At 52.3% G+C, this 26,786-nt stretch overlaps 1 protein-coding gene across 1 annotated transcript in view; it reads right to left on the minus strand.

Annotated features, from left to right (window-relative positions):
- The window catches only part of LOC133342275 (pyruvate carboxylase, mitochondrial-like), a 56,443-nt gene extending 30,648 nt beyond the window's left edge, over positions 1 to 25,795 (minus strand). Inside the window, 2 exon segments of the mRNA XM_061551333.1 lie at positions 23,584 to 23,732; positions 25,685 to 25,795. The gene's annotated coding sequence lies outside the window, so the exon portion shown is untranslated.
- Between the last annotated feature and the right edge of the window lie 991 nt (positions 25,796 to 26,786).

Here is a 26,786-nt window from a genome sequence, read left to right on the forward strand (position 1 = left end):
GAGTGGTCTCCACGAGTCTGGCCACCAAGGGGAAGAGAAGACCTAAGTAGGAGCACGTGATGGTTGGAGGCTGTTCAAGCGGACCTTGCAGGTCGCGTGTCAACTGCGCAGCCGCTGCAGGGGAATCTGTTGGGAGGGGTGGAAAGCATTGACGACGAAGTGTGGTGGCATCGATGGATTCGGTCAACGTGGCTTCTTGATCTCGATCAGTACATTTACAGTACATCGTGGATTCATACGGCATCTACATGCGACGGCGTCTCAACGCGCTGCACATAAACAGTGGGTAAGTTTATTTCGAACAGAGAAAGAGACGGAGCCGTAGACAGAGCATACAGACAGAGGACTGGAGCCTGAAACTGAAAACAGGGGCATAGGAGCTCATGACTATGAGGGCAGCAGAGGAGTTTGAGCGACCTCCCACTGTGCAAAAGTTGACTCGAGGTGAGTGTAGTGAGCTGAGAGGGGGAGAGACAGGATAACTCATGGAGGGGAGTAGAGTGAGAGAGAGGGGAGAGGTTTGAGAGTGAGATGAGAGGGGAGGGGGTGGGTGGAGCTGCCGTACGCTTGCGCAGGAGCGCACAGAGTTTTTTTTAAATCTTTGAGTGGATGTTTTGTTGAATCCATGAGTGGATGTTGTTTTTATTTTCTTTGACATCAATGCCACGGTGGCTGGCCCAACTTGGCTCAAAGCTTCGATCCTTCTGGCACCACAGTCGCGGAGATTAAGTATCGACCGTTGGATCACACGCACAGCTCCCATCGATTATCAAAGGCAAAAGGGATCCGTTTTCACTCTCAGCTAAGTTGAACCGAACGACCTTTTTAATTAAAAATTAAAAAGTACGATCTTTTTTTTAGTAAAGAAAAAAGTACGATCTTTTTTTAAATTAAATATAAAAAGTACTATATTTTTGTATTAAATATAAAAAAGTACGATATATTTTTTTTATCAAATATAAAAAGTGCGATACTTTTCGACAATTTAATCCTGCCTGTAATCTGAATCGTATCACGAGACTGAGTGTGCATTCAGATCCCTCGCTGGAACACTGCAACCCTGCCCTGTTAGAGAACGGACCGTGGAAGCGGGTGCCGTAGAGCTACCTGTGAAATCTCAAGTGACCTCTGGTCGACACAAGCAGAGGGCAGTACTTTCCCATCCGCTCTGCCACGGAGAGGAAGCTTTCGTGACTGCAAGGATTCATAGGTTACCTACGTGACTTTACCGAAAGAACTAAGAGTAGGAATGTTCATCACGTGACAGACACACTCATAATGTTTTAAAAAAAAATTCTCACTGCTGGAATTTATTCAAATTAAGTGCACAATCAAACTGAATGTGATTTTGTGCGTGTGCGTGTGCAGTGATTGGAGACCAGGCTGAGATCATCGACTCACGAGACTTGAGAACCTGGTGAGATAAAAAAAAAAAATCACAGGCGGCTGCAACCTGGATTTAAACCCAGGTTCGGAGCGGTGCCGGCTCGGCACTCGGGTCGCTGAGCTGCCCGGCCACCGCCGATGAAAGCCCCTCTTGATGCACGAGCACCAATTAAACACTTGGTCAACACGTTCCGGGGCACTGCGATGACGCGTAATCACAAAGTCACCGACGGGTTTTATTTTTCTTTCTGCACTCGAGTGTCGAGCCACACGGCGTTCTCGCTCAGGAACACGTAGCATCGCAGCGGTCAACGCGAACGTGCCTGAATGAACTCGCTGGGGGGCCGTGTGACGGACGGAGAGCCCACGCGCGATCGCTGTGGGGTCACTGCGGGGTCACTGCGGGGTCACTGCGGGGTCACTGCGTGCTCCACCCCAGGGCCGCAAGACTCGCGCTCCGAGCTCGGCGCTCTGCACTCGGCGTTCCGAGCTCTGCGCTCCGTGCTCAGCACTTCGGGGATTGTCAGAATGTAATGGGTGTGCATACGCCCCAAGCGACAAACAGCTTGCATAATCGCGGCACATACTCAAAACTACACAGAGAAACGTGACGAGTAGATACATGTTTCTTTATTTTGGAAAAACAAGCCTTGCTACTGATAGCAGTGACGCTTATATAAGGGTTGCCCCGGGTGTTGGGAAAATTATGCTGTGACTTTAAAACCTTACGTTGTTTATTTTATAATTTCTTAACAGAGGCTAGGACAGGAGAGACTTGCACAGAGACTTACATAGAGACCCATAGCCTTATTCAGAGACTGATAGCTTTATACAAAGACCCAGAGACCTACATAGAGACCCATAGTTTACATAGAGACTGTTAGATTTACCCAGAGACCCAGAGACTTACATAGAGACCCAAAGACTTACTTAGAGACCATATACATAGAGATCACAGACCGATATAGAGACCCAAAGACGAGCATACAACACAATGTGGATTTATAGGCAGAGGAGAAGCAGAAGGGCTTGAGCCTGGACTTAAGGGAGTCTACGTCACGGACGGCTAGGGGAAGGGAGTTCCAGACTACGGGGGTACCAGAGAACACAAACGACCTTCCACTGAGCGGTTCACCGGCAAAGCCTTGCCAGGGCCTGTCCTCTTGTCAGGTCAGCCAAAACGCGACAAAGAGCTCAGCTGAATAACGCAAAGAGGAGTCACGCTGGGGCCCTGGGCTCCTCTTCAGCACCTGGACAGCGTCACGAGGGGCCGCCAGCCAGGGACAGTCGTGCTGCTATTTGTATCACGCCATTTACCGACGACCCGGTCCGTTTTCCAGCCCCGTTCGAAACGCTGATGTCAAACCGCAAGTGCTCGTGAGCATCATAGAGCACGGCTCCCCACCCCCCACCCCCGCCCGCCCCCCCAGGCTGCCAGACTCCCCCTGGGCAAGTGGCTGCCTCTAAACGCCGAGATAAACAGCGGCGACCCGTCTCCGATGTTAAAGATACGGAGCCAGGCGGGGGAGTCCAACCGGGACGCTGGTACGTCTCGGCGACGCGGTGGCACGCTAGGCGACGCGGTGCCACGCCGGGGCAAGGGAGTGGGGGGGGGGGGCACAGCGAGGGAGCAACGCTCATCCACAAGGGCAGAAGGAGTCGAGAGAGGACGCGGCAAGCGGAACGGAGGGCAGTGGAGCCACTGCTGGTGGGACCTGCTGACGGCCCATTGGAGGGTGGGCACGCCACCCGTTGAAGGGTGGGCTCGCCACCCATTGGAGGGTGGGCTTGCCACCCACACGGGGACGGCCCCTGGGCATGGCCCGATGGCACGAGTCTCTCTCACGCCTCGTCCCATCCCGGCCCGAGGTCGTGAACCCATCGTGCCGTGCCAACGCCCGGCCCCCGCCCGCCCGCCCCCGCCTGCCCTCCACCCGTCGACGTCGCAAGCCCATCACTGCGGTGGTTATCGAGTGTGCAGGTGGTGCAATTGCACAGGGGAAACCCGCACCGGGGTCCGCGGGTCGGATGGGACCAGGTGCTAGACTACGAATGAGAGGTTTACTGGACACGTGCGGAAACAAGCTTCATAGCTCGTTGGATTCCTCCCGCAGTCTAAATAAAGGTTCTGGTTCTGGTTAAATTGGACAGGGTGCAGTGGGAGCCCATCTCATCCCCAGAGACTTTCACCTCAACAATCTGAGGACATTCTCCCACAGCGTCCGACGCAGCCCTGTGGTCACCGACAACGATATCTACAGCGGCATTCTTCGCCGAAGTGCCAATTGGATTGTGATTGCTTACAAGTGACGCAATTGCAATTTCGACGTGGCGCCAGGTCCGGTGCGATGGCACCAGGAGGGAGCCGGGCTGGGCAGCCGTGCCCTGCAAACGGCGCACGTGCCCCGCTTTGCCAGCTTTTACATTCATCAAGGGGCTATTAATAAATACACAGGGCGAGGTTACGGACTTTCTCCGATAGGATAACCCGGTAGGTTAATGAATTACCCTATCTGGACAAACAACCCCACAGCAGCTTCCAGTCTATCATTTCGGACAAACAAATAGGCAGGAAAATAAAACATTTTCCAGTTTAACTTTCAGTAAGAAAAATAAAATCCCATCTAGTCCAACGACGGGGCAGCACCAAGCCCTTATCGATTCTCCACCCCCTCCCACCCCCGCACGCCACCATTCGCTGCAAGGATCAATGCCCTTGTTCCTCTTTAGCTACCGCAGTCTCATCCTACGTTCCGTTTCACAACGGCCTCCTCCCGTGTCCCTGAATGTCCCTTTGTTAAGTTTACATGGTGCGCGTTATAAATGTTGGCTACGTACGGTGCGAAAAAAGTCCAATGCACCGTACACAGCCAATGAACGACAGTGGCCTCCAGAGGCACCGGGGGTCACGTGATATCATTGAGTACAAGGTAAAGTATTCAAATCGAAAATTGGGCCCTTACACGTACAACTCGCGACATTGGATAGCCATCGGCGAACGCGACATCGTCACGCTCACCGACAGCGGTAATATCGCACGAGGAGGTGGGGGTGTCTATCAGCGGCGACGAGGTTCGATGCGCCAGCCCGCAATAGCAGCAGCAGCAGCACTCTCGCCAATCTCGCGTCTGGTGATCCCGGCGGCAATTGTTTCACGAGCCTGACACTGCTGATGAGGTCCAGGAGATTAAAATCAGTCCACGGTTTATTTGCTTGCTTAAACAAGCGCTGCTGGATAACATTGATCTGGAATGCCAATAATAGACTGATAATAAGAACTCAAAGCGTTTGTCAATAACACCGTGGTCTTAAAAGTAAAAATATATTATAGCTGACGTTTCAGGCAATGGGCCTTCTTCACGGCACAGGGCTGGTGGACTAAACGGGGTCTTTATTTACGCGTGGCGTTAGAACATACTTACGATGGCACGCTTATCGTAACAGAACAGTCCGTTGTAATTATGCTAACTTAGTGATTACGCCATTGTTATTCTTTACTCGTGTTGCAACGGAGCTGATCGTAGGTCTTTCACCGGGGCACGGCTAACATCACTGACCAGTGCGGTGAAGTATAGTCGAACTGCCTAGATGACGAGCAACGCGTGGGGGAAGGCCTTCGTCCAACAGTGGAGTTGCACAGGGCTGTAAATATACTTACAGGCAATGTAGAAATGTGGTTCTTGTTTACGACGCCATCAACAACGAAAACTAATATCACAGTTTTCGTGACTGCAGGGATTCATCTTCTTGGTTCTTTCAGTAAAGTCACGTAGAATGGAAATTATATAAAATAATAAAAATAAAACATAATAATTTTTTTATTATAAGTAAAAATTATATAAAATAATAAAAATAAAACATACATATTTTTTTATTATGTTTTATTTTTATTATTTTATATAATTTCCATTCTACGTGACTTTACCGAAAGAACCAAGAAGATGAATCCCTGCAGTCACGAAAACTGTGATATTAGTTTTCGTTGTTGATGGCGTCGTAAACAAGAACCACATTTCTACATTGCCCGTAAGTATATAATAAAACAATTATTATGTTTTATTTTTATTATTTTATATAATTTCCATTCTACGTGACTTTACCGAAAGAACCAAGAAGGATAATATCACAGTATTTTTACAATCGTGGCACAGAAGCTGCAAGCTGTTTGCATGGCACCGTATCCGCGTGTCGTATACATTTGTTCTAGGGGACAGTTGGGGTTTCTGGAGGGGCCGAGAAGCTGACCTCAGGTCAACTGGAGAAGCATGTGGACAGAGACAAAGTGGGGTGTGTCGGGATTCTGCAATTCCTCAAACCCAGAAGCAACACTTCCCACATTCCTCAGCTCACTCCACCTGCACCGTGATAAGCTCAATGCGAATCAATTAAAACAATCGTCATTTTGAAAAAGTCTTTAGAAACGTAAATTGTACTTAGTTCAATACATATCCTGTGCTGAACTTAAGATGAATCTCTTCTTATCTATGGCTGACTGCGTCTATTAAACTCATACGGTGTGCCCGCCGCTTCTGTACAGCGTCTTTGATTAATTATATTGCACGGACTCAACAGACACACCCAAGACTCGCACACATCCAGAGACCCATCGACCTGCAGTGACCTACGAGTGCCTCTATAAAAAGCAAAAAATCCTCCACACGCACCGTGTCAACACGGTATACCTGGGACGGTGTCGACACGCTGTGTAAATCCACATTGTATCCCACACGCACGCCTTTTAAACGTACATCAACTGCGCACTGTTAAACACGTTGGTTTCCACGAACAAACTTCAAATCTAGAAAAAAAATATTCCGCAAACAACATCATCCATAATACAGGTTTCTTTGGTTTTGGGTTAAATCGCGTACAAGATATATACGCGATCTAACCCAAAAAACCTGTATTATGAACTGCGCACTGCTGGGCGCAAGATGCGAAAGAGCTTCAAGGGGTTCCACTCAGCCCACATTCCATGAGCAACCCAACCTAAAAAAACCACAACCCCTTTACCCGCAAACCAACGCCTTGGCGTGAACTCAAGCGCTGGCAACGACGACCCAAGAAAGTGCGGCACGGGGGCGGACTTTACGGACACCTCGAGCCAAGCCGACGATTACCAACAAGGCCACGTGCTCGCGTGCGCGTGAGCAACGACGCTCCGTCACCGCTCCGGGGGTGCGAAGCAACTTCCTCCGGCACCTGGACGGCGAGCCACGCATCGCGTTCCACGTGTCGCCCCCGAGTCACTTGCCTGCTCGTGTGGTCTCCGTGTACGCCGGACGTCGTCTCGCTCGTAGCTTCAGCGGCAGCGGCGGCGGTGAGCCGGGTGTCTGCACACGGAGCCGGCCACAAGCGATCAAGCCCTGGGCTTTTCTGCGAGATTTGTATGCAACTCCTGAGCGCGAATGAATGGTAGAAACAAGCAGGGCTTGTGCAATCGCTGGAAGCCACACCCTCGCCCTAGCCAATCCAAGCCCCAGCGCCGGGGATGAATTCCTGCCCCACCGCCACCCAGCCAGCCCTGCCCTGTCCTGCCCGAGGGGCAGGCGCTGCCCCTCTCACGGAGTCCGCCCCCGACGCCACACCCCCCCCGCCTTCCACCCAGAGCCCCAGCCACACGCGCACACGTCCGAGCTTGGCATTCAACAGCAAAGTGGTCCTGTTTTCAGAATGCTCAATCCCCCCCCCCTCCACCCACTCCATCCCCCAGCCACCCCACAGCCACCCCTCACCCACCCACAAAAAAAATTGGGACGCAGTTCACAGTTGGGAAATCTGCTGGGCACGGCTTAAAAAGAAAAAGGCGGCGGTGTCGCTGCTGCTGTTGATTAGCGGCGTCGTTAAGTACGACGCGTTGCACAAAGAGATGGGCCTACATTCTGTTTTCGTTTCAGATAAACGAGCGAGAGGCGAGGAAGCGAAGCACGTTCCCTGTGCTATAAATAAATATATTACTTCTCAGATTTAATTCCAATTGTGCAATGGTCGTCGTGCCACAAGACGAGGGATCCCTTTGGATGATCTCGCACAGCGGTGCAATGCTCTGTGCGAGAGGACGGCCAAAGGAAGCGCTATTACAGAGCTACTTCCGAGATCCCTTCAAGTGACCTCTGGTCCACACAGCAGCGGGCAGCACTTCCCACCCCCCTGTGCATATGAGAGTGAGATTCGTCACGAGACAGTCAAATCAATATTTCATACTCAGGCCTGGAATTTAGCCAACTTAGGTGCAGAATCAGATTTAACGCAGTGTTCTTTTGTGCATTTATCGGTGACCAGGCTGAGACCATAAACTCCACTTGGGATACCCGGGCTCTCAGCGGTGCCATCTCAGCGCACTCGACCTCCGAGCCACTCGGTCACCTGCATGAAGCTCCCTGTGTGAAGCAGCTGCCTACTCGGACAACGCAGTCAATAGCTTCTCCACAACGCCGCTCCACATGCCGACGATGGACGTGACCTCCGCGTGACCTTCGCACATCGCACGCTGGTCTCTTGCGGTCATAAGCAGCAAGACTTGGATCGACGTCAAGCGTTCGACGTGCGCGCAAGCGGCCAAGACAAGAGCCGTGTCCATCACTCGCAAAGTGCAAACAGACGCAACGCAGATGGCACTCAAACCCGGTCTGGACGGAGGACGGCCCTCAACGCCAGAGCCAGGTAATTCAGGGAGAGGGGCGTCAGCTGCACGGACGCGCTTTGTACCAGCTGCATATTCGCATCATGCCACCGCAGAACACCAAGCCCTCTGCGTCAGCGTCACACGTCATGTACAAAAACAAAACCCCGCACGTGACTGGGCACACGGTGACGCAACAGCCACCTCCCGTCACCGTCACAACAGCAAGCATGGTCTCGCGTCCTAAGAGTTATCACCGAGCCTTCTATACCAGCGTATCTGGTAATGGGGCGCGGCTGTATCGCGGCGATTAGCGCACGGCGCCATGAAACCAGCCACCCGAGTTCGAATTTATTCCACCTCGCGGGAATACCTGCCCTTTCCTACACACCGTGTCGCGGAGAACTGTTCACCGAATTAAACGAATTCCAAATTTCACGTGACGGAATGTTTCTGTGCGTTCACTGGTAATCGGCCAGGAGGCTATCAACTGGTTCCAGCGGAAAACCCAACTTCATCACGGGCGGGCCGAAACCGGGATCTGCGCGGCGCCGACCCAGCGAGCGTCGTCTGCTCCGATTCTCCAGATTTAGTCCGTCACCTAAAAGCCAAATAGGTCGAATTGGCAAAACCATAAACGAGTAATTAGAGTTCATTTGGGAGGGGGGGGGGGTACTGGGAGAGGGGGGGGGGGGGGTTTCCCTATAATTTTATGCGGAAACATCAGTAAAAACTCATATAACCAACCCACTAAACAGCGGAGAGTCGGCAGTGTTTGCCCTATTAATTGTACCTGGTCCCACCATAGAAATGTGGAATTTACACCACGGGCTTGGGGCTGTAAAAAGAAGACGAGCAATTCCCAATGCTCGTTACGGTGGAAAAACCACTGCATTTATTTTTGATGAACGGTACGTCAAGTTGTAAAGCTTTATTTCTCTTCTATGATATTGCTCACAACAGAGGTTGTCTCAACCGAGGATCCAAATTTTGTTCCCCCCCAGCCAGATCCATCCCATCGAGCCGCTGCCACTTGGCACGGACAGGCGGTGTGCATATCCACAACATCCAAAGAATGTCACGGTAAGAAGTTAAAAGGCCAGTAGAGGTGTGAGTAAGCAGTTGCTCCACGAGAGATAGCTCTGGAGCTCCTCCAAAGGGAATTTGCCCAACCTTACTGTTCCATGCTGACAAGCTGGAAGAGGTGGAGTACCCGCACTTTACCCCACCACACACAACTTACCGATCATAGACTAACCGTGGTGAGCCCATTTACACTGCTGGGGGCAGGGCCGTCCGTAGGGAGTGCGTGGCCCGGGGCAAATCCAACTGTGGGCCCTGCAACGCCTTCAAATTAAACCGGAAGTATTGCCCCCCAAAGCGCGGGGCCCGGGGCGGTCGCCCCAATTTGCCGTGTACCCCCAGGGACGGGCTCTGGATGGAGGGACAAAGGAGGCGCAAGGGATTTTTAAAAAAAATTTGCCTAATTGTTTCAACTGCCGTGCCGGGAGATTGAATCGAACCGGTGGACCTCTGGACGGCGCGTCCAGCATGCCGACCGTTACACTCTGGCGCGGTGAGGCACCGCAACCGACCGTTATTTGTTTGCCTTGAGCACGGCTTGGACTGTGTCCTGTTGCTTTTGTTCGGCTACGAAGGGCATTATTGACCGGGGGACACCAATTTCCCAATCTGCACTCGGCAATATGAGGAACCGGCAGCAACACTTGGACGACACCGCACGCCGTGACATGCTTCTTTTAAATCCCGGAATAAAAAAAAAGTTAAACAATGACTCCACTGGACACACAAGAGCAGGACTTTCAACGAAACAGCCACATTCTATCACCTTGGGGAATTTCGGCCAATCCTATTGCTCCAAAATGTTTAGAAACATGTATTTAAGAGTATTTGGCTGCAATAAATGAACCTTATGGTGGGACCCCGGGGTCCCAGAAGCCCCTGGCTCTCGCATAAACTGCGTCGCGACGTCATTTTATGTCTATTGAAAGTGAACAATACGGCCATCTATCCCTCCCGACAAGCTCTACACGATGCGCTAATCAATGTTTAAAATTTTGTTTCTTCTGCGCATTCGTCCTCACTGTGCATGGACGACACGACAACAAAATTATCTGCGCCAGGCGGGTCGCGGCATTTATGTGCGCGGTGAAACGGAGTCGCCAAAAATAAGTTAATTAATTACGATTTTGACTTCCGTTTATTCGGGACCCCATGGTCCCGCCACAAGGTTCAAATGTCCACATGATAGGCCACTTCATGGAGCTATCTCATTTGTGGCCAGGTCGCTTCTGAAAAAGAGCTACGTAACCCAGTGGGCCTTTCGCCAAAAACAAACGAGGCTGAGCGACATTTGCCAACACGTAAATGAGATCCGCCACACGGCACCAAACCGCCGTGTGTTTGCACGCAATCCCGAGCGCGGTTGCTGCCAATACGAGCCGCTGTGCCCAAGACAACAACAGAACCACTTTCCGTGACGATTACGCCGTTCACCGGCTCAAGACTCCCACCTCGCAGCCAGGATCAGTGTTGACAACTTCGCGTATTTGTTTTATTCACGCTCAGCTTCTGTTGCGCCGTACGTAGCCAACCGTGCTAATCTTCGCCAGATCTAGTGACTTTGTGGGTTCCGCTGGTGACGATATATCTCGTAAAAGTGAGGAGCGTCAAACCGAGTGACTTTCTGAGATGAGATGCAGATTCAGGGGCGATTGCAGATAAGCATTAAGCATCCTGTACAAATTCACTCTGTGTAACAGCTGGCAAATTGTCTGCCAGGGCCGACTTTGGAAGGTCTATCCAGCGACATCTGGTGAATATTCTAGCTCCGTTTAGCGACCTTCCGCTTTGAGGAGTTGGCAACGCCGGCGAGGCCGTCCCCTCGAGAGGGGATCTCTTCATCTCCTCCGCAACGGCGCTTCAATCGGGGGGGGGGGGGGGGGGCAGTGGTTCCACTGCACTGCGCCACGCACGAGGAGGAGCCGCCGCCGTGTCCCTGTTTGGCACTCGCTGTTGCTGTTTGGCCGAATAAACACGCAGGCACTCGCTGTTGCCTCAGCGGCTCGCGCAGATATGCGAAACCGGAGAGCACAATGTGCAATCTGGTGCCATATGTGCGGAAAATCAAACCCTCACGCTCATCACTGGGCCGGGCGAGCGTGAGCGCGCGAGCGTCGGCACGCGCGAGCATCGGCACGCGCGAGCGCCCATTGCGAAATCTGCTCGACTCGAACGAAAGTGACCGGGGTAAAACCTACGACAGCCTTTTTTCGTTTTTTTGTCGCAAAAACAACGCAGCGACCGCGAAGCAAGCCGAGACGGACCGCTGCGTGTCTGCCAACCGCGGTCGCTTTTTGCCGAGCCCGCGGGCAACTTTAACGACACCGCAGCAGTCCCGGCCGCTGCACAGCAAAAGATTAAATTAATGCCATTATGACGAGAATAATAAATCGTCTCCGCCTACTCGAGCTGGCAGGCCAATGGGGCGCGCGAGGCAGCCGCACAAACGGGACTTTGGCGAACGGGAGCCAAATCGGCTGTTGCCCAAATGACGCTGCAGCCAATGAGGTGCAGCGGTGAGGCAGACACCACCGCGGCACAAACAGGTTTTACACGGAGCCCGTGGCTGTGATTCAGGAATACAGTGACTTAACAGAGTTTTGCGAAGGCCTAGCATCCCCTTCACCCTACAGCGTGTCCCACCCATCCACTTGACCACCTGATCATCTGCCTGACCTTCCGCCCGACCTTCCGCCCGACCTTCCGCCCGACCTTCCGCCCGACCTTCCGCCCGACCTTCCGCCCGACCTTCCACTCGACCGACCATCCACCTGGCCATCCGCCTGGCCGCCCAGAGGACGTCGACCTGAAAGTTATCTTTCTCGTTGGCAGCGCGGTGTTTACAGAGCACGGTTCCTATTTTAAACCTAAAAGGCTCACAGGTTACCTCTCCTTGGGGTATTTTGGCACCACAGTGTAAAGTACGATCTCACTCTATGAAACAGCCAATCTCACTGCCCTCTCTCTACAATGAGAATGGCCCAGTATCTGAAAAGGCAGGCCTACTTGGGCCTTTTTATACGATAAGGCATTGCTAAAGATGAAAGTGGTGACATTGTAAGCAAGATAATTGTGGTGTAAATATGTAAACTCTGTAACATTATGAATATGCAGTGTTATTTAGAAATCCCAATTGAGTAATTTCCAGAGAATATTTCAGCATTGGGCTGTTTGGCCAACACCAGTTTACATTATGTGCATGTGTTTTGTTTAGTTGTGGGAGAAAACTATAGAACAAGGAGGAATCCAATGCATAACAGGGGAAGAACATAGAAACTCCACTCAGAAGGCGCCCCCAGTCAGGAATCAAACCCAGGTGCTTTTTGCTGTAAGGCACGAGCGTCACCACGCCGCTGCCACCAAGACTCCCTATAACCTATAACGATTCTCAGTTGTTGATTCGAAAGCGTTGGAAATCTATAGATTGTCCAGTGGTGTGAATCTACAGCGTTGGAACTCTATAGATACTACAGTGGTGCGTATCTAAAGTGTTGCAAAGTCATCCCTTCATGAATCTCAACGCGTGCTGGCAGCTGTGGAGAATAAACCCGCCGGGCCTATTCGCCTGCGTAACGGCGGAGAGGCGGTGTGCTCACGTCTCGCGGCGTGCGGACGAGGAAAGTTCGTCAAGCCGCAGGCTCCGTCGCGTCTCAGCTCGAAGGTCGAGAGGGGGCTGCTCGTGTCCCGTGCGGCGGCGGGCCTTGACGATTAAAGTTCACTGCTCCCCTCCCACGCTCTCTCCGGTGGGCCACCGCTGCAATCGAGGAGCCCCCTTTATTACTGGGGCCGGAGCGCAACATTATTACCCGGCACCTAAACATGCATCGCAGCGCCGTCTCTATCGAAGGCGGAAGTCCCACCATCGCATGGGGGCAACCGCTCGGTTTATTTCCCTTGTGCTTCTACTCTGTGCCTATTCTCGATTGGCATCCGCTCTGCTCACACCGAGATCCCGCAGACTTGCGTGGAGATTCATAGACTTATTCGGAAATCCAGCGACTCGCATACTCCTACGTGATGCATAGACTTACACAGAGAACCAGAGACTTCCACAGACACACTTACATAGACTTGCAAAGGGACCTAGAGAGCAGAGGTCACAACCGGGTACCCGATACCCGTACCCTACCCGATACCCGGCTACCCGTACCCGGCTGGGTACGGGTAGCCGGGTACCCGTTTGCGACCCTGGTGCGGCCGGGTATGGGTACGGGTAAGGAATCAAAACCCGTTTGCGACCTCTGCCAGAGAGTCGCATCTCTTTCTCAACCGAGCAGCCACTCCCCACAATTGCATGGGGGGCGGCCCCTCGGATTCTCTCCCTCCTTGTGCTTCTACTCTATGCCTAGTCTCGATTCACATGCACCGTCCTCGCATCTCCTTCCACTTCACCCTCCCCATCTCACCCTCGTCCTCCTCCTCCTTCTGCGGAGATGCAGCGGTGGCGACTCCGCAGACCCTTCTCACCGTGTCGGCTTAAGTCTCTCACTCAGCACGTGCCCAACCCATCCAGGCCTCGCCTCCCCCTTGCCTTCTCCCGAACGCGAGTCACCCCAGCTACAACACGGAGTGACACAGGCAACACACCGAGGTTCCTTGTTAACGCTGCCTTGCCGTTCCCTAACGCAGTGCCTTTATCTACACACGAGAGACCCACTGCGTTCCTAGATTACTTTTCAAGAGGGTCCCCCGCTTTGGGATGTCTGGCCAATTCTCTGGACGAGTCTATGGCTATCACGGGGTAATAAAGCCTGAAGTGCTTGGAGAAAGCCCGTGAGGATAAAACACACAAAGCTCCACACAGATAAATTCCACCCTCTGCTGTCCTGCCAGGGGGGACGGAGACTGGTCCAGCAACGTTTGAAACAATCGCTCACCGCTCACATTAGCCGTGGCCGGCAATCAACTCGGGTCACCGGGTTCGTGTTGCACCGCTGCTCCACCCACCCACACACACGCGCACGCACACACACGCGCACGCTCTCGCACGCACGGTCTCGCACACACCCATCAAAACTCACTATGCAGCAGGCAAGCCCACTGGACAACGACAGGTGGTGGGAGAAAGTGATCGTCGCCGAGGACTGCCGCAGCTCGCTTCTGAGAGACAGTTCTCCGTTGCTCGCCACGCACGCCCCGTCCCTCTCCTCCTGCCGTGACGAGCGACGTCACGGCGCAACAACGTGGACAGAACCGACGTCGACGCGGAACGAGCGTCTTGCCCCTTGCACGGGAGACAAAGCTCAACGACGGCGCCACTCGCAACCCGGCAAGCCGGAGAGGGTTGCGCGGCAGCTCGCCCCGTTGGCCGCGGAGACCGAGCGAGGCCACGCGGCGCGACGACGCGGCCGCCTCACTGGCCACGAAGAGGGCTTCTAGATCCCGGCGGACAAGCAGCAGGGTGGCAGGAGCCAACCGTGACCCGATACCGTGTGTGTTGAAACGGGAGACGCGCACGCGGGCGCGCGCTTGCGTGTATATTGTAGTATCTGGGGCGTGTGCGTGGATAGGAACGTTGGCACGGGGTACCGCGGGCACGGTGGGGGGACGTCTCGTGGCGCTGCCGGTCACGCGGTGTGCAGCCAGGCTGTAATCCACGGGGGGGGCGAGGACTCTCGACGGGCACCCCCCACCCCAGGGATTTGTTGCAGCTCCAATGAATTTTCAGGGTTGTGCCGCGCGATGTTTGGCGTGGTGTCCGACGTTTCGCGCCATATCCTGAAAGCTTTTTCAGAGACTGAATTCAGAACATCGGATGAAGCGCCCATCACTCGGGCTATTGATAAATTCCTCCAATTCAGGAAATGAATTGAGCCGTGGTGCCAGGAATCGGGACTGAAATGTCCCGCCAATGCAGCGGCCGTGCGCATCGATTCCACAGGGGCGCGCCAGGACCCGTGTGCCCTTCTTACCTGAACACCGTGCCAGGCTGCACGCAGCCCAATGCCCAATGATGTATTGATCTTGTTAGGAAATCGTTTTTATTCTAAGCATTGCATCTCTATTCCAGGCTCAGAATCATGAGGCTAGGAATCCTGAAAATCGCCCATATCTGTGTCTGTATATACAGACTTCATGTACAGACAATGTCATCTTGCCAACCATTTCACTATTTGTAAGCCAATTATTTGCCCTGCAGCCGTTGTGGGGGTAAAAAGAAAAGCTGCTGCATCAGCAAAAGAGCTTCACACGCTGACAGAGATAGAAGCAGCGTGGGTGTATATGTCTCTGGGTGTGTGTGTACATGTCTGTGTGTCTGTGTGTACATGTCTGTGTGTGTGTGTGCGCATGCATGTGGGTGTGTCCGTGTGTATGGGGAGCGGTAGTGTAGTTGTTCGCGCGCTGCGCTACGAACCTGGGGACCCGGGTTCAATTCCCGCTCACGGCCAACACTGGTGACGATTATTTGAACCGGTCCAGGGCCTCCCCTAGGTCGACTCAGCCTCAAATGAGTACCTGGTGCGGTGTGAAAACATCGCCACTAGGGAGACAAAGGCGGTCGAGCGTAGTGTCTGCCACTCACCCCCTTGTGTACCTTTCCGGCCTTCATAGGTGCTCACTAACAGCACTTGCCCCAACAGTCCGTGAAGGCTATTGTCTTTGTTTTTGTTTTATGTGTATGGGGAGCGGTGGCGCAGCGGTTAGCTAACTGCTCAACAAATTCCGGTGACCCAAGTTCGATTCCCACTCACGGCCAAGACCAGTGACGGTTATATTATCTGAACCGGTTCTGGGCCTCCCCTAGGTCGACTCAACCTCAAATGAGTACCTGGTGCAGTGTGTAAACATCGCCGCTGGGGAGACAAAGACGGTCAGATGTGGTATTGGCCACCCACCCCCTCATGTCCTGTGCTGCCCTTCATAGGTGCTACTCGCTGACAGCATTTTCCCCAACAACTACACGAGGGATCTTTGTCTGTGTTCGTGTGCACATGCGTGTGTGCGCGTAGCACTTTCATAAATGATGGAAGCACCTTAATGTAAGACTTGTATGTCTGTAATGAACTTATTTCCAGCTGAGAATAGCCGTGACATGCGTGACAAACCGAATTCACGGCTTCAGTTCCACGCTCTTAGACCTCTCACTGTCAAACGTTCCTGCTAGCTAGGGTCACGTGTGGTGCGACAAATTAGCCGGGACGCCGCCCGGCTTGGAACGCGACGTGGCCTACGGCGACGCCGCCGCCGCCGCCATCGGCCGAGGCCGCTCGTCTGGTTGACTTTGCGATTCTGACGATCTTCTTCTTTCGCGTGGCTGCTGATGCAGATTGCAGATCAACAAACTACAATTTGACATTCAGGTGGTCAGGCCGGACAACCGGGTCAGGGGCAGCGGAGTGGAACGCCGCAATGTCTCCCTCGTATTTGCGGATCTGGAATTGCGTCGTCATACGTTGTACCGTCTGTTCTGGATGGCCACAGTCGCACACTACTAGAGAGTTTTTACTTTTCCATCAGGTGTCCGCATCTGCCATGGTTTAAGGGGATGCGACTTAGGGTGGACCATGAGCTTGGTGGAAGATCAAACCCAGGCATCTTCTGCATTGGGTCTGTCACAACAAAGTTTTTTTTTGGGAGTAATTTTTAACTCTGTTCAGCTCTCCAAACTTCATCCGGGTTGAACTCACATCGTTTAAGGTTAAGCGCATGGGTCCAAAAGGGCTTGCGGCGAGACTTCAAGCGATGGACGAGGGATTTTATCAAGCTCCTGATGAATGGGAAGTCGATTCGCATGACTTCCTGGAGGGTTGCACAGCACCACGGCGGATGGGTGGGGGGGGGAGAGATTTGTGACCGTACGGGCAGCCACGGTGTTGGGGTCGACTTGAGGGTTCCAGTGCTACAACGCACTGCGGTGTTCAGTTGGAGATCTGACGACAAGCGATTACTCTCGTGCAGCCAGTGCCGCACCCTCCGGCAACTGTTTGTCATCAACATACGTTCCACGTTGCAATTTTACGTGAGCATTACGAGGGCGTTTGATCGGAGAATTAACAAAAACATTTCCTTGCCACCCACGCAACAATGCTGTATGATCCACCGCAGAAATGCCTTCTTCAAAATCACTATTCCGCAAGCCGGTGCTCCCAGAGTCTGCTGCCTGTAGCTGGTGACTACGGGGGGACGGCAGAGGGCCTTGGGTTCATGGCGTGCGCTAATTCCACACCATTTCGCGAGCCCCCAGTTGCCACTACAGTGCAATTCTCCCCAGTGAAGAATCCGCATTCCGAGGCCGATGCAAATTAGCGAGCGGTTGTGCAGCTAAGCCGCTGACACATTTCGCGCCGGGCACCGGCGAGAGTTTTTGTTCTTTGGCATTCCGCGTCACCTAAAGCTCGTCGAAAGGAGAAGTGGCCGGGTTACGGGGACCCAGATCGAAACCGACCCGAACCCCGGGCTCGCGCTTCCTCACGTGCGCACGGCCGTGGGGAGGGTGGGGAGGATGTTGCACAAGCTCTGCGGCCGCCGCATCACCGGTGACGTAGCGCGGTTGGCATGGTCGCAGGGGGGCAAGGAAAGAGAGGGGGGGGCAAGGAATGAGAGGGGGGCCAACACCCCCACCCTCCTCTTCCTAGCCCGGCGACTGAACCCCTCCGGCCGTGGGAACTGGTGCAGTTGCACCGCCTGCACACTACTCGTCATCCGCCTCACTTCGCGGCCGCCAAAAGAGCCGCCCCCCCCCCATTCGGAGACTTTTCAATGCGGTTAAGAATGAAAGCAAATCGCAAGGTGTTCGAGCATCCGCCAAACAAACAGCCAGCAGACACGCACGCACACACCCACAGCGAGCGCCACACACCTTCTGGAATCTCACATTTCAGAGGCGATGGTATGCGCACTGGAGGCAAGCGATGTGACAGATAAGGCGATACCACAGCGTGGGTTTCCACGGTTGCGATGGGGCATTTCTCGCGTGTTTTCGGGTTGCACGGACACCACGTTTTCTTTTTCGGCAACGACGCCCCCAAGTTTGGCTCCACCACACGGTACTATAACCGAAAGCACATGGGAGAGCCAAGGAGAGGATTGCCCACCAGTGAATGAAAGAACCGAGGAGAGGAGCAGTGCAATGAGATGACGAGCCCCCAAGAGAACCAGCTACGGCTTTCAATTTCACCCCCCCCTCCCCAGCAACCGTACGGAGTGAGAGAGAGAGAGCAACTAGAACTGGCAATGCGTGGATGTTAATTGCAAGGCCTCTGGGCAGAAGGCTTAATGCTTGTTTAAAAGGCCATTAAAGCCGGCCAAGCGTTGTGCCACTCCTACAGAGTGAACACAGCGTTTGGAATGTGCCGAGTCTTTCGCTTTTTTTTGTTTCTAATTGACATTTTTATTGTATTGTTTAAGTTCTTTGTTGTTCTTCTCGTATGAATAACATTTCCATAAAAGTCTTCAACTCATTGGAGCGATCTGTAGTATCGCTTGGAACACACGCATCACCAGCCTCCGTCCTCCCAGCAGTGTTAATGAGGATGCCAGAGGTCACAGATCGCCAGGTCGCGTGTGGTGGAGTAAAAGTGTGCGTACTCCAACATTCTTCCCAGATATCTGGCCGGCATGGAAGAGTAGGCCAATACAGCCTCTCTCTCGGGCTCCCTCTCGTGCAGGCCTTTCCGCCAGCAGTGACGCGAGCGAGCGCCTGAACCTTTCCGATGACTGCCGCACAAGTCGACTTCCTCGATGCTGAACGATGCCCTGCGGCAACGCCTTGTGCTGACGTAGCACCCACGGCGCCCACAAACCCACTTTCACGTCGATGACGGAGGACGACAACCCACCTTTGAATCTCTCCGTTGGTCCATTATTGGAGTGTGGTCTATTATTATTGTTATTATTACCCATCATCGGCCATGATCAATCGACTGCTGGATGAAGGCATCACCGAGCTGTTTGCCATCTGTCACGGTCCTGGGATGCACGCGATCCATCTCGCACTGAAACGGGAGCAGATTTCTGGGGGGCGTTCCCGCCTTTGGCTGCCACTCTGTCACCAGTCTCAACCACTGCCTATCATGTCCCTTCTAGCGACACATCCCTGGCCAGGAACACGTGCCATTTTCAAGATGACATTTTTTTATTTATTCGTCCAACATGGATGTCAATGTCGGTTCTGCGTAAAACCGAACCGAATCATACCATGCGACGATCTCCTCGCAGTCAATTTGAGAAATTCAGAGCCACAGCGGCAATTCTCGACAGACAGCGCATCCCGCGCGATGACCGACGCAGGCCAGCGGACGTGGCGATTCACGCGTTGTGAGATGCGGCGTGCGCGATATGCCAAGCGGAAGGAATTTTGATGTCCCTCTTATCGGTCATCAGAACAGAACATTGACAAGAACAAGGGTGGTGAAGAACATCTATTATAGGAAGCCAGAGATTTTATCTGTACACTGGTTTAATTTTGTGGACTGTCAAAAAACATGTTATGCTTCGTCAATGAAACGCATCACAGTCAGGAACCCTGAAACAGTGCTCTCCAGTTCTGTCACTGGCACAATGTACAGTGTTTAAGTGTTTGGTAGTGATGTCACGAGAGTGATGTAATAGCACGCATGGCCGAAAACTTCTTGTTTGTCTATTTATTTTGGACCTTTTCCCCAGACTCAGGTTAGGAAATAAGGAATCCATTCAGATCTCTCGCACAGCAATGTCGAGGAACGGGCAGTGAAAGCGGATACCAGGGAGCTACCTCGATAAATCCCTTCAATCTATTCTTTTTTTCGTAATTCTCGGAGATGGAAGTTAGCCACATGATGTTGCGGAAGAAAAGAATGTGAAGGTTTTTTGTTGCGCATTCATTGGCGAGACCATAGACTCTCTACGCTTGAGAACTAAGTCAATTTGTTTATATTTTCTCATTAACGTTTGTTTTGTTTACATTTCTATTGGGCAGCCTCATGAACGCGTACCGAGGAAGATGTCTGAAAGATAAAGGGCTGTTTTCTTGTTGGGTCGCATCACATTGGTTAAGGCCAATTGTGTAAAAAGTGAGCTATTAAAAATATGCAAAACAATGCGGTGCAGCAATTCCTGATAAAGGAGCACGCGAATTATTCAACAATAATAGCTCTTAACTTACAAACAACAGCAGGACTCGTTTCCACCTGCCCTCCAAGAGGAAGTACGCTGGAATTCCGTACTATCAGCGATAACATCGTGCGCGATTCAAGTTGTCACTGTGTGATCACAACAAGAGTCACCGCGTACGTGAACTCTTTGCGGAAATGAGACGTGGGGGGGGGGGGGACTGAATGGACCAGTTCTGGGGCGGTGTAGGGGGGTAGGGATCCAACTGCACAATGACATTGCCATTCTTTGGGACAATCCGAGACAGCGTCACACACTTGGCATGCTCTCGGCCCCACCCGTGGAGATGCAACGCATGAAAAAATTAACCCGTAAAAACAAAGTTTTTCACTATAAATCCTTTATATGCGTGGCGGCTAAAGTCCTCTCGTCCTCTGGCTTGAGATGGCTGCCACCTATGGGTCAGATGATTGCCTGCCACCATTAAGCAATTGGTAATTAAATATAAAAATAAAAATTCTCCTAAAAAGTGTAAAATTTTGGGAAAAAAATTTCACGAAAATTAATTGTCACGCACGAGTCTGTGTGCAAAATGTCAGCTCGATTGGATCACAGGAAGTGGGTTAAAAAACGACCGAAAGATTTGCACGGTCGTAAGCGCGCAAGCAAGCAAGTGAACTTAATATAAAGGATTTTAAAATGGCAACACAAGCTGACGCGTGCAAGGGTGTCCTCTAGATGTGCCGTCTCATTGGATATCCACGTTAAATATTTTACCTTTAATGCACTTATTTTAAACGTGGCATATTCCAAACGGACTTTGCCAAATTGGTGAAAAAAACTAAATTAAGCCACAAGGCTCTTTTTAAAAAAAATGCTGGCCCCAGAATTGGTGACCGTTCCCAGCGCCGGATTCCGAGAGCGGAAAATATCCGTGCCCTCTCCTCCCTATAACCTCAAAGCAGCCATGGAAATATGTCGTGTTGTTGATATTATTCACATGAAAACAATGTGAAATCAGTCTCACTTTTCTTATCACGAAAAGTATTTTTTTCTTTTTTACCCGTCGGCCCCTATGGAGTTTTGGACCGGAAACAAATGGCCCATTTTCTACCCCCTAAATCTGGCCACAACCATCCTCCCTACTGCCCGTCCCACCAGAGTCCAGCTTATAGAGGTGATAACCAGCTGCATCCAAACCGTCGGAGCAAGTTGGGACCAGATCTTTTTTTCTCTTTTTTTAAACCGAACCGAGACACACAACCGTGGTGCCAAACCACCGCCGCCTTGCATCGTGGGGGGAAAAAAAAGCATGTGACGCGTGATTCTTGGAAGTGAGAGGAGATCACAGGGGGATGGTGTTCGGGCTTAGGGTTAGAGATCTGGCATTGGGGGTTGTGGTCAGGTTTCAGCGTGGTCAAATTCGAGAGTCATAAAAACGCTTCATCATCATCATCAAAGACAAAGATCTGCATGCAGGCTCTAATTCAGCATGTGCGGTTATAGTGAGAAGCCATGAATCAGGATAATGAGTTTAGGATGGGGTCAAGGTTTGCGTTCCAGCGCTTTGACGATATATATACAAGCCAGTGCTTAAGTAATAGCTCCAGATTCTAAAGTTGCTAAGTATACGCTTTGACCCACTCAGATAAAAGCCCTCTGCTATAAATAAATAACAGAGCCGTGCTTTAATGTTATGGGCACGACAGCGCGCCCCCCTGCATGAGTGGATCGAGTAGCACGCCCTACACACCAGCCCTGCATGCCGTCTCACGTCGTAATATTACCACGAGCCCCCCCCCCCCAACTCTCACCCACAGCCCTAACCCCTTCCCTAATCATCCTCGTCTTATCCAAATCCCTCACACCAATCACAAGCGGACCACTAACCCCGTCATAACTCTTACCCAGAACCCCTACCACCAACCCTATCACTTATCGATAATGCTACCCCTAACCCTACCACTTATCGATAACCCTACCACCAAACCTAACCTATAACCCTACCACTCATCGATAACCCTACCACCAAACCTAACCCTTACCTATAACCCTACCACTTATCGATAACCCTACCACTAACCCTACCACTTATCGATAACCCTACCACCAACCATATCCCTTATCTATAATCATACCACCAAACCTAACCCTTACCTATAACCCTACCACTTACCTATAACCCTACCACTAACCCTATCACTTACCTATAACCCTACCACTTACCTATAACCCTACCACTAACCCGACCACTAATCGATAATCCTACCACCAAACCTAACCCTTACCTATAACCCTACCACTAACCCTATCACTTACCTATAACCCTACCATTTACCTATAACCCTACCACTAACCCTCCCCCTTACCTATAACCCTACCACTAACCCTATCACTTACCTATAACCCTACCACTTACCTATAACCCTACCACTAACCCTCCCCCTTACCTATAACCCTACCACTAACCCTATCACTTACCTATAACCCTACCACTTACCTAACCCTACCCTACCCTACCCTTGCCTATAACCCTACCACTAACCCTATCACTTACCTATAACCCTACCACAACTCGTATCCCCAACACTACTTCCTACACAACCCCCAGCCATACCCGTGCCCCCCACCTCCTCTCCTTCCACGCGCACTGCGGCAGCCCCCCCCCCCCCCCCCCAGCAGAACGAGTTCGATCCCCGCCTCCGGCACATTGAGAGCAGCCCCTGCTGCGGCTGAACGACTCTTTACCGGAGCGCGCCACCTGCCGTGCAAGACTTCAGAGGGACGGGATTGTCATTTGCCGTCACCGCTCCGCATTTACAAAGACACAACGGCATTCACTCTACATAGAGAGAGAGAGTTTATAATATAAAGTGTACACTCAAACTGCAACGTCCGGTGGCTTATCGCTCAGCAAAGACAGCCACAGCAATCACCCCATAGACCCGCGGTGACTGCTATGAGCTGCTGCTGCTGCTGCTCGCAAGCGGACATCCCCAGGTGTCGCACAGCAGGGCGATGATGCTACACTCCCAGGCACGCTCAAATAAAGGAGACACAACACACACGACGTAGCATTGAGTCGGCAATGCAGCAACACACACAAAAAATCGAACGTCCCCGCTGTGCGCTCTCTCTCTCTCTCTCCACCGCCCTTCACGGAAGCGTGCAAGTGACAAGCGTGGTGAAGTATGGACAGACAACCCGCGCTGCGTGCACGGCGTGGGGAGGGAAGGAGGGTGTCCCTCAACCAGCGGTGGATGAACAAAGCAGGCTGCAGAGACACCGATCACACCACCATCATCACCATCACCGCTTCGGCAGTCGCCGGGTTACAATGCGCTCGTCCGTGCCACGTGGAGCCGATGCTCGCCGGGTTCGACGTGGAGGGGGGGGGGGGGGTCCCCACGTGTGCGACACGCGGAGACCCCGAGCAGAGGGGGGGGGGGAGCGGGACTCACCTGGCCGAGGGGGAGACGAGGGGGGGCGGCAGAGGGGAGCAGCAGAAGGGGAGACGCGGGGACGGGAGAGCCGCCTCGCTTGGCCCCTGTGAATGCAGCAGGCACTCGCCAGGGACCGCGGCGAACAACAGCCACTTGTAGCCCCACCACTGCATGCGGCAAAGGGAGGCGTTTATTTACATTTTAATTGGAGCGTGTGAGAGTGTAGAGTCTGTGCTGGTGTGTGTGTGTTGGTGTGTGTTGGTGTGTGTGTATGTTGGTGTGTGCTGGTGTGTGTGTTGGTGTGTTGGTGTGTGTGTGTGTTGGTCTGTGTTGGTATGTGTTGGTGTGTGTGCTTGTGTGTGTGTGTTGGTGTGTGTGTGTTGGTGTGTGCTGGTGTGTGTGTATGTTGGTGTGTGTGTGTGTGTGTTGGTGTGTGTGTGTTGGTGTGTGTATTGGTGTGTGTGCGCTGGTGTGTGTTGGTGTGTGTGTTGGTGTGTTTGTGCTGGTGTGTGTTGATGTGTTTGTGCTGGTGTGTGTGTGTGTTGGTGTGTGTGTTGGTATGTTTGTGCTGGTGTGTGTTGGTGTGTGTGTTGGTGTGTTTGTGCTGGTGTGTGTGTGTTGGTGTGTGTGTTGGTGTGTTTGTGCTGGTGTGTGTTGGTGTGTGTGTGTGTTGGTGTGTTTGTGCTGGTATGTGTTGATGTGTTTGTGTGTGTTGGTGTGTGTGTTGGTGTGTTTGTGATGATGTGTGTTGGTGTGTGTGCCGGTGTGTGTTGATGTGTTTGTGCTGGTGTGTGTTGGTGTGTGTGTTGGTGTGTGTGTGTGTTGGTGTGTGCTGGTGTGTGTGTGCTGGTGTGTGTTGGTGTGTGTGTTGGTGGAGTGTGCTGGTGGGCTGTTGTGTGTTGGTGTGTGTGTGTGTGTTGGTGTGTTGGAGTGTATGTTGGTGTGTGTGTTGGGGGGAGCGGTAGTGTAGCGGTTAGCGCCCTTCTAACCCGGTGACCCGAGTTCGATTCCCGCTCACGGCCAACACCGGTGACGATTATCTGAACCGGTCCCGGGCCTCCCCTAGGTCGACTCAGCCTCACACACAAAGACAAAGATCCCCCGTGTAGCCTTAACCGACTGTTGGGGCAAGTGCACACGAGGGGGTGGGTGGCCAACAACCACGCCCGGCCGCCTTTGTCTCCCCAGTGGTGATGTGTACACACCGCACCGGGTACTCATTTGAGGCTGAGTCGACCTAGGGGAGGCCCAGAACCGATTCAGATGATCGTCACTGGTCGTGAGCGGGAATCGAACTCCGGTCGCTGGGTGCGTCGTGCAGTGCGCTAACCGTGGGGTGGCCTCTATCCAGAAAAGAGCTGCAGTTTGCATCATTGATAACAATGTGGTTGGAGCGGTGGCGCAGCGGTTAGCGCACTATGCAACGTCCCCAATGCAAATTGGACTCTCACTTTTGTACCGCAGCGTTTAACCTCAGCTTGAGTTGGCCGGAGCTGAGCTCACTAAAATGTTCCCGCCGCGATCGTGTCTGGGGCAATTGGACCATGCAACACAATGCGGCATCAGTCGCATTTCCCTATTGCATCACTGCTGCTATTCCAAAGTGGCACTTGCCACGTGTGCAGTGACAGTGGTCGTGGTTGTTCGCCGCGGTGCCTAACTGCGAGCGGTCTCTTGAATTGTAATTGAGCCGCAGACACGTGGTGAGGCGCCAGCGTGTGCCGGCATTACGACACGTGGTTAGGACAGGGGAGACCACGCACCCAGCCCACTCACCTGTGTTGATCACGCACCCAGCCCACTCACCTGTGTTGATCACACACCCAGCCCACTCACCTGTGTTGATCACGCACCCAGCCCACTCACCTGTGTTGAGCACGCACCCAGCCCACTCACCTGTGTTGATCACACACCCAGCCCACTCACCTGTGTTGATCACGCACCCAGCCCACTCACCTGTGTTGATCACACACCCAGCCCACTCACCTGTGTTGATCACGCACCCAGCCCCACTCACGTGTGCATAGCACGTCGCTTATGCCATACAGAGTTGATGGTTGATCGAGGGAGAGTTGACATGCCCATCTCTTTGGCTCCCGCGTCGATGCTCCCCGCTTACCACAATCCGCTCCGACCAGCGTGGTGGAGTATGGTCCACATAACCCCCATGACCAGCATGGGCCGTGCAGGCCCCAGTCCAGCAATGCAGCGACAAAAGGGCTGCACTTGCCCATTCCTCTGTCTTCATAAACAGACTGGGCGGTGGTGTTTAGTGCACTTTGTATTTGCAGTACAGTACTTATCCCATGTAACAATACAGTAATCTCGATTTAAAGCTTTCGTGGCTGCAGGAAGTCATCTTCTTGGTTCTTTCGGTAAAGTCACTTAGAATGGAAATAATTAAATAATTAAAATTAAACATAATAAAATAATTCTCACGACGTTTCGGCCACAACGCAAGCAGCCGTCCTCAGGTGGAGAACAGGTCTGTCGAGAAGACAGAGTCACGTGTATTATGTTTTTTTATTTTTTTTTATTTTATTATTTCCATTCTACGTGATTTTACCGAAAGAACCAAGAAGATGAATACAGTAATCATACATTCCAGCCATACTTAATCCACCAGATGAATGCCTCCCCAGGGTACGTCAGAAGGGAATGTATTTTGTTCATAATAACTTCCCCGGATGGTGATTGTGGGTTTGTGCAGCGGTGGAGGTCGTAGTGTGCCCGGCTCCGATGCCACCGCTGTAACCGATGTTAGCCCTTTCTCTCGTCAAATTCACACATTGGTTGTTTTTATTCGGACGACGCAAATAATTCGCTTGTTTTTTTTATAACACTGTCTATGTTTTGTCTGTGGGTCATTACAATATTATCTAATTGCACGTTCGGTACTGTCCCGTTGAGCGAGGAGGGTGGTGATGGTTGCTGGAGACAACTACACAATAGTCATTGTGTAATTGAAGTTCTCCGTTTCTCCAGGAATCTGACAGTTTGAGGGTTCAAGAGTTTCATCAGATAAAGCCGCTCGGCTCACACTCACGCCACAAGTTAAACATTATTCAAGCCGCGATGACGATGGTGCAGAGATACACCTGCGTGGCTGCACCAACCCCGGTTAAAAATGATGTTCGCGTGACGATCTCGTCGGGTGGCGGCACAATTGCTTGGCGCACTTCACTAGAAACCCGAACGGCCTCGAGTTCAAATCCAGAATC

Source organism: Lethenteron reissneri, chromosome 14 (genome assembly GCF_015708825.2).
Source record: "Lethenteron reissneri isolate LAM-NWPU_2019-01 chromosome 14, ASM1570882v1, whole genome shotgun sequence".
Lineage (NCBI taxonomy): Eukaryota > Metazoa > Chordata > Hyperoartia > Petromyzontiformes > Petromyzontidae > Lethenteron > Lethenteron reissneri.